A 9173-nucleotide genomic window follows, 5' to 3' on the forward strand; every position below is an offset into this window, starting at 1 on the left:
AACCTCTTTAGAAACTATCCAGCATGTTGGTAAAACGACAATCCCTTATAGGGACATTGGTGTAGGTTTAGTTAAGGATTCCGGTTTACTGGGAACTTTTCCTCTCCCTCCACTCAATGCAGACCCTTCGTTCGCAACAATTCATATGATCACGTCAGAAAACATTATTTATGATGATCCTTGGTATGTTCCCTCTGACTCTGAGCTAGACTCACTCGGTGATGTTATGCCGTTGAGTCCGTATGAGATTGCTTATGAAGCTCTTATGTCTTTTACCGACTTTCATTCAACCGACCAAATGAATGTGGTCAGTGAAGAGTCACTTTTCACCTCACCCTTAGAACGGATAACGTTTCCCGAAGAAGTGTCATCTGACGAACAACTTCGCGAAATCCTAAGTGTAGATGATCTACCATGGGAAGATCTCCATCACAGATCTTCGTTTTTACCTAAGGATGATGCATTTGAAAATGATTTTTCATCTATCTTTACCGCTGAATATGTCAAAGACGCTCAGGATCCAACGAAACATTCTGATTCAGAGCTGAATTTAGGGAATATTTCTCGTACTATTCCCATTGATATTTCAGTGAAGCCCGGAATCGAGGAGAACATTCATATAGGTGCCGCATGTACTGAAAAGAAATCCAAACTTACAAGGCCCTATTCCAAGAATTCCGCGACGTGTTTGCCTGGTCTTACGAGGAAATGCCGGGAATTGATCCTGCCATTGTTGTTCATGAAATCAAAACCTACCCGGATGCTAAACCCATTCGGCAACGGTTGCGTCAGATTCACCCTCGAAAAGCGGCTGCAATCAAAGCAGAAGTCGAAAAGCTGTTGAAAGCAGGTTTCATTTATCCGATCCCGTTAACGGATTGGGTATCGAATATTGTTCCCGTCAATAAAAAACAAGGAACAATAAGAATCTGTATCGATTATAGGGATATCAATCGAGCTTGTCCAAAAGACAACTATCCTACGCCTTATATCGATCAAATCATTGATGATTGTGCCGGAAGTGAGATGTTTTCCTTCATGGATGGTTTCTCAGGCTATAATCAAATCAATATTCTACCTGCCGATCAACCAAAAACGGCATTCATTTGTCCATGGGGGACATTTGCTTATTGCAAATTACCTTTTGGACTTAAGAATGCCGGGGCCACTTTTCAACGGGCCATGTCTTATGCATTTCATGACATCAAGCACATTGTGCAACCCTATCTCGATGATTTGCCTGCTCATTCTTTACAACGAGCTGATCACCTTGTCCACCTACGAGCAATCTTTATGAGGTGTAGGCATTATCGAATTCGGTTGAATCCCCACAAGTGTGTTTTCTGTATAGAAACAGGTCGATTGCTGGGATTTGTTGTTTCAAAAACCGGCATTCGCGTCGATCCCTCGAAAGTCGAGGCTATCATCAAATTGCCTCCTCCTTCGAGTTTGCGCCAACTCCAAAGTTTGCAAGGGAAAGCGAACTTTTTACGCCGATTCATCCCAAACTACGCCGAGGTCACTAAAGGTTTTACACGGTTGTTGAAACAGAACGCACAATTCTTTTGGGACGAGATTGCCCAACAATCTTTTGATGCACTGAAACACGCGTTGACCCATGCACCGTTATTGCATCCTCCCAACTACAACCAGGACTACTTCTTATACCTCGCAGCTTCGCATTCCACCATTGGAATGGTGTTAGTTCAAGAAGATGAATTCAAAGCAGAGCATGTGATATATTATCTTAGTAGAACCTTAAACCCACTGAGTTAAAATATTCGCATGTGGAGAAATTGGCCCTGGCAGCCGTTCAAGCTGTCCAGCGTTTTCGTCACTACATTCTTCTCCGCAAGACTACAGTTATTTCGGATTGCAACCCTATGATTTATATTTTGACAAAACAACTGCTAGGGGGCAAGTACTCTAAATGGATTGTTATCCTGCAAGAGTTCGACTTGGAGTTCGAGAAGTCCAAGTCTAAGAAATCTTTAGTTTTTGCGGAATTGATGTGTGATTTCCCGAGTGCTGACACAGAGACTGTGGCAGAGGAGTCCATTGTGGACGAATCTTTGTTTCTTATTAGCACTTTAGATCCGTGGTATGGGGATATAATCATCTATCTCCAAACCCAAACCTTTCGGCCTGAAGCTTCCAAGGAAGACCGTCGAAAAATTCGGTTTCGATCCCAGCAATACAGAATTATTGGAGATACACTTTATCGCCGGGGGGCAGACTTAGTTTTTCGACGTTGTTTAACTCACGAAGAGGCTGAGAGAGTTTTGAATGATTGTCACTCTGGAGCATGTGGCGGTCATATGTCTGGGTATGCCACAGCTCAGAAGGTGTTGCGCGCTGGCTATTTCTGGCCGTCTATGTTTAAAGATTGTATCCTTGCTGTCAGAACATGCCACAACTGTCAAGTGTTTGATCGAAAGATGCGCGCTCCACCTGCTCCTCTCCACCCTATAATTGCCGCTGGTCCATTCGCCAAATGGGGCATTGACTTTATTACTTGTAACCCTCACTCGGCCGGGGGGCATGCGTATATCATCCTCGCGGTTGATTATTTTACAAAATGGGCCGAGGCGATGCCTACATTCGACGCAAGCGGCAAGACAGCTGCAGTTTTCGTATTCAATCATATCATAACTAGGTTTGGTGTCCCACAAGCAATCATTACTGACCATGGGAGCCATTTTCGAAATGTCATGATGACTGAGCTTACAAGCCAGCTTGGTTTGCGCCACGATAGCTCTACTCCTTATTATCCGCAAGCCAACGGTTTGGTTGAGTCAATCAACAAAGTTCTAGTCGTCATGATTCGACGGATCATTGGTATCCATCGAACGAATTGGCATAACATGTTATTTTCGGCGCTATGGGCATATCGAACTTCAGTGAAAAATTCAACAGGTTTCACCCCTTTTCAGCTAGTTTATGGCTTAGAAGCTGTGTTACCTATTGAATGCGAAATCCCATCACTTCAAATGGCTGTCGAATTACTTCCAGCTACTTCCGAAGAGGAGAAACGGTTATTATACTTGGCTAAATTAGATGAGACTCGACGTGACGCTACTTTAGCTATCGAGACTCACGCGAAACGAATGAAAGCTCAGTACGATAAAAATGTAACCCCTCGAAGTTTTTCGGAAGGAGACCTAGTACTATTATATGATCAAGCTAACGATAAGCTAGGTGCCGGAAAATTCGTTCCCATGTGGCATGGGCCCTACATTGTAAAGCGAAAGCTAGCAAAAGGGGCTTATGAGTTAGTTGATTTTGATGGGGACTCTTTGGGTAAACCCAGAAATGGACTTTACCTAAAGAGGTATTATGCTTAAAATGATGGGTATGGAGAAATTTTTAGATAGGTTAGATTTTCTTTCTAGCTAGCAAGTGTGTTAGTTTAGTCAGTGTGCTTAGCTTAGCAAGTGTGGTTTTTCGTCATTATTTTGGCTCATCTTGGTTTTACTCTTGATATTGTAGATGTCGACGCCTCTCCAAACATACATTGGATTTGCTGATGGTGCTTGTCGTAGTACACGGAATATCTCTTCCGCAGCTTGGGTTATCTATTCGCCCTCTGACGAGTTAGTTTCTATGCATGGGGTAAGCCTCGGTCAAACAACGAATAACATTGCAGAATACAGTGCAGTGGTTGAATTATTATCCGAATCTATTTCATTTGGAATTCGACGTTTGATAGTGAGGTTAGATTCTGAACTTGTTGTATTACAGCTTAATAGAGTTTATGCCATTAGAAATCCTGTGTTATTAAGGTTGTTTTTGAGAGTGCGTCTCTTGGAACGTGAATTTGATTACATTGAATATCAACATATTCCAAGGTCTTTGAATACATTAGCAGATGCAATTGCTTCTCGAATGTTGGACAGACATTTACGATAATCATGCAAGTAAATTTAAAAACATTTCATCACATATGTTAAACAAGATAAGCCGGTAATAGTGATATATATAGATAGAAGTGTGTCAAAAAATATATACATCGTCTTCGATCATAGGTTTAAAACACCTTATGATCGGCAAAATGATAGTACAAAAAGTCAAAATGTCACATGTGACTACAAAAGTGACTAGTCAATCACTGGTGGTGCTCTCTGTACGACACCACTGCGCGGGCTACCTTACGCAAAAAACTCCTAAATGGTCCAGGGACCGCGACTACGAAGCGCTGAAGCCTCATTGGAATATCATCCATAGTAGTCTCAGGTATATCTGCCGTGAGACGCTCTAGATCATGCTCCAAATCAGCTAGTACTTCTGCTGTCGCATCCTGTGGGGCCGGTACCGGTGCAGCTGGATGTAGTCTATCATAAGGCCGGAGGTTGGCTGGACGCTGTGGGCCAACATCTGCATTTTGAAAGATTTACTATTAGTTTTGAGACGATATATATAAAAAATACAAAAAATACATAACTAGAAAACTTGTGAAAATAAAAAGTACCTCTGTCGTCCCATTGTTCTCCCTGTGGAAGAACCATGTCCGGATCACCTCTGAAATCCATTCCGGCATACGGAAAATCCTGTATCACAAAAAGCTGGCCCTCTAACCAGTCAAAATAACTATCTGAGAATCGAACTACTGTCGCGCCCTCGTCAGGATGCCGGGCCATCACCGCAACCCATCGTATCAGCTTTGGCTGCTGAGGACCCAAGATATCAACAGTGAGTTGCTGAGGGATCAGCATTGGAATTCTCTCCAAGGCAAAGCTCACGACTATAGGCCCATATCCAAAAGTCTTTAGTCGTCCGTTCCTTGCCTTGGTCAGTTGGCTCTTCATATGAGCCGACACAGCTTCACACCAGTTGAAAATGGTGCCTTGGTAACAGTCAATTGCCATCCGCATTTGGGATCCGGAAGCAATGTGTAAAGCGGCCGCGCCGCAAATTCTGGTAACCGTGAACGCTATGACTTTGAGTTCCGGCAGAGTGATGTGTTTTATCTCTATGCCTTTTGAATGGTGAGCTCCAGGTGTGCACCAAGTCTCGCGGAGACTATCAAGGGATTGGCCACCCGGCCTAGTCCCCGCAAGACTGAGTTGCTCACCTCTGTTTGGCAAGCCAGTGAGAAAGTATACATCCGAGGGCTCTATCTCGAGCTGGTGCCCTCCTATGTAAAAGCATTGTTCCTGTACGTTCCATCGCTCAACCAGCCATTCCAAGAATCTTACCTGGCCCCTCATGCCCGGTATGGTCCAATATTTGTACAATCCGCATGCTCTTAGGGCATCCAGAGAAGGTTGATGATTTATTGCAGCTTCATCTTCCTCTACGTGCTCTCTTTCTCTCCAGTCTAACATGATTAATGCCTGCATATCAAAAAATAGCATTAGAAATTAATTTGGGAATTTTTGGTGGTTTTTTGAGGGAGTTGGGGTTTTGAAATGCGCGTTTCTCGGAGGACGCACCCCGGCTTTGTTGCACAGGGCTCCCGGACGCAGCTGGCCTGAAGGCGGGCTGCGTCTTCCGACCGTTTTCCCGTATGAGAAAAAGTCGGGGGACGCAGGTCACCCAAAGGGCACCTGCGTCCGCCGAGAGGCGCATTCCAAAACCAAAACCCCCCCAAAAAATAAAACTAAAACCTAAAAATTGATTCTAAACGGATAGAAATGCAGAGTGGGATGTGTAAAATACCTGGATGAGACGGCGTTCGATTCCAACGGTCAGATTTTCCGCAGCGACCACGGGAAGTTTTCTTGTCAAAAGCCCTTTTTTCAACCTCAACAGTGAAACGGTAAAAATGACATGGTAAAAGGTCTTTTTATAGGTTTTTTGGATGAATTAGTTCATTTTTTACCATGAAAAGATGTTTTTGAATGTATTTTTGCCTATTTTAAACAGGTATGAGTAATGTGTCGCTTTTGTGCAGGACAAAGGGATTTCGAGGGAAATTGTAAATTTTTCACAAACAAAATTTCAGAGTCATCTTTTAAGCCCTTTTCTGACTCCTAAAAAATGAAAAGATCGCCGAGTGTTTCTTTTTCACTCGTTAAAACGGAATTAAAAGACGGTCCCCTTTTAGCTCTTTTCTGACCGCAAAATCAGGAAAAGATTGCCGGGTTTTTGTCGTTTCGAACTCGATAAGGAAATAAAACGACGTGTCCTTGATCGCTTTTTACTTTTCAGATTAACGACACTAATATGAAAGTACTCCTTGGTCGTAAGATCAAGCGGTTCCCCCAGGTATTATTTTATACTTTTTCGGGCTTGAGGGACACAAACATACGAAAAAGTTCAACGTGGAGTCTCCTTTAGTTTTTTCAGACTCTCTAAAAATGAAAAACGCCGAGTTTCTCCTATACTGGGCTCGTTAAATTTTTACAGTAGAGGACCTGTTCAATTACAAACAGGAACGAACCACTCCTTCCTAGGGTTCGAATTTAAACTAGGTTGGACTCGTCCGAAGGATGAGCTTACAATCAAGCATATGTTATCCTCCTCAAGCTTGTTAAAAATAAAGAGGTACTTGCCAGAAATGGTGGGGGAAAAAAGAGAAGAATGAACCTATTTGTCACCTTTTGTCTCAGAAGAAACTTTATTACCGCTCTTGAACACGACACTTTTTATTCACCTGGGTTGGGAAATCTTTTACCTCACAGTTGACCAAGTCACTTTGAAAGTCTTTAACCGGGTTTCGGGGATTAACTTTGAGTTATTCGTCACCAAGCCATCTGTTGTGTCGTTATGTGTTCAAGAGGTCTGCAAGCAACAAAATTTCATCTGCAAAATACTTGTCATCCATTTGACCATCCCTGAGTCAGTCCTTACAGCAACATTTCTTCAACTTGAACAATGATTTCGTGTTGCGGGCTTGCCTGCAACGGGTCGCTTTCTATCGACATCGACACATTATCTAGAAAGATGACTTAGGAATCGACAGTACCTTGAAGTCTGCATGCATCAATGGCAGGTTTCTCGCCTTTGACGTCAGTTTACATCATTGACTTTCGATCAGAGGATTCCGTGAAGTGTTCGACATCAAAACATCTATTCACATTTCACGGGTTGTGCTTGGTACTTTGAGGACCATTGACATTACTGGTGGTTTCTCTCACGCTTGTTAACAGTTTACATCATTGACTGGTAATCAAGTGGTTTCTACCATGTTCGACATCGGATCATTTAATCACATGGCTAGAATCGTACCAATTCGAGAAGTAGAAGTGAAGACCCTGGATCTAGTTTCTACCATCCAGGCTGCGAGGAGTTTTGTATTCATTATCTATGTAGACTAATCATAAACAGATGGCTGCGTCCATACTGTGTCTACAAAAGTCTATAAAAATGATGTACTGCAAGATCATTCCTGTATCAGAGTAGTTAGTCCATTAGTTAAAGTTTTGAATCTGAGTATGGGAATGCCTACCTCAGTGATGATATATTCTTATCCATGTATTTTGTGTTGAAAATTGCAGGTTCCAATCAGGCCATCCACAAGGCAATCCTTGAAATGATAAAGCGCTTCACCCTTCCTAGAATTACAAAACCCTATTCTATTTCAGGCTTCGCACTTTAGGGGGCAATCTGTTACACTAAAAAATGTCACCTTGACTACTTACAGTTAGTATGGCTCAAATCAACAGTCATGCTACCCTCTTAGGCAAGTCTCATGCCTCTGTTATCCATCTCAAACTCAAAAAGAGAGAAAGTCTTGTAAAAATCATGTTTATCTCTGGGGTCGCAGGTTCTCTCTAGTCTTACCTGCGGGGACGCGGACCTTGTTCACAAAAACTGCGTCCATGGACGCTCTGTATGTAAAGGGACAGGTGCGTCCCTCTGTAAAAGACAAAATGCGCGAGTTTTATCTTGAAAAAGTTACTTGTGGTTACTTCTAGAACATTCTAGAGGTCGGTTTGATGAAATGGATGCGCCTCCAGTTGGTTCATGTATCTCTATTAAGGGGAAGCTTATCCCATCAATAAGGGAGTTATCCCACCCAAAGAGGGGGATGATCCCATTGATGGTGGACCAGAATAACCTCTTTACAGCACTATAAATAAAGGCATTGAGCCAGAAGGAGGGGAGGTTGGAGCTATACATTTTCTTTGGGTAAATGCTGCAGGATTTAGGTCTTCCATTAGAGCCTTTGTGAGGAGAGATTGTCTTCACTTGATTCTACTTGGGAGAGGGTGAGCTTTGTCAAAGTAGAGGAAAACCCTTGATGGACCCTGGGAGGAACTTGCACAACACCAAGGCCAGGTTGTAAGAGTTTCTTTGTTTCGTTATTAATACAAACTGGTTTATTTTTCTCAATAGCTTGTGTTAATGAGTTATTTCATGTGTTCCTTGGTCTGCATGTTGGATATATGTCTTATTATATGAAATGCAAGTGCTTGGTAATTGTTTGACTGTTTGTGGTTGCAGGAATTGACTTGAAGGAGGAGCTCATCCGGATCGTCAAGAACGGACTTCAACAACAGCGTTTTGGAATAAGGTAAGCCTAAACACTTGTAGTTTTCATGTTATAAAAGGTGTATTTAGAGAAAGATCACTCCTTTTTGTCTTGTTTGTCATTAGAATGTCTTAGACTTCTAGGAAGGTCAGTCGTGTCCACACCCTTGACAGATTCTGTGTGACAACACAGTTCTGCTATGTCATGAAGTGGAAGTTGAGATATGTCTCCTTTTCCCATCATGTTCAAAATATCTATCCATTCATCTCTAATGGCTTTTAAATAAAGGGCTTTCAAGGTCTCCTCATCTAAGTTACTCATTTTTTCTCTTTTCAGATTGTATTGGAATCTTTCAAGTAAATCCTCCAAGTTTTCATCTTCTTTTTGTACCATTTTAAATACTTCATCCTTGTGGTTGGTAGGCATACAATAATCCATGTATATATCCAAAAATGTTTGTTTCATATCATTCCAAGCCCTAATGGATTGAGTGAGTAATCCCATGAACCATTTCAAAGAAGCTCCTTTCAATGTTGAAGGAAACAATTTGAGTTTTTGAGAGTCCTCCAGATAATCATAGGTTCGACACACGACCTCAAACTCAAATAGAAATGTTTCAGGATCTTCATTTCTTAACCCATGAAAGTTTGGGAGGACAGATGGTGAAATATTTTTCATTGTTGCTCGAGAATCCTCATCAACTATAGGAAATCCAAATGAGTTATCTCCATCGCTATTTCCCCCATTGTTACCTCTA

The sequence above is a fragment of the Pinus tabuliformis genome, chromosome 3_2 (assembly GCF_031772625.1).
Source record: "Pinus tabuliformis cultivar Carrire ecotype Pingquan chromosome 3_2, CPIR1, whole genome shotgun sequence".
Lineage (NCBI taxonomy): Eukaryota > Viridiplantae > Streptophyta > Pinopsida > Pinales > Pinaceae > Pinus > Pinus tabuliformis.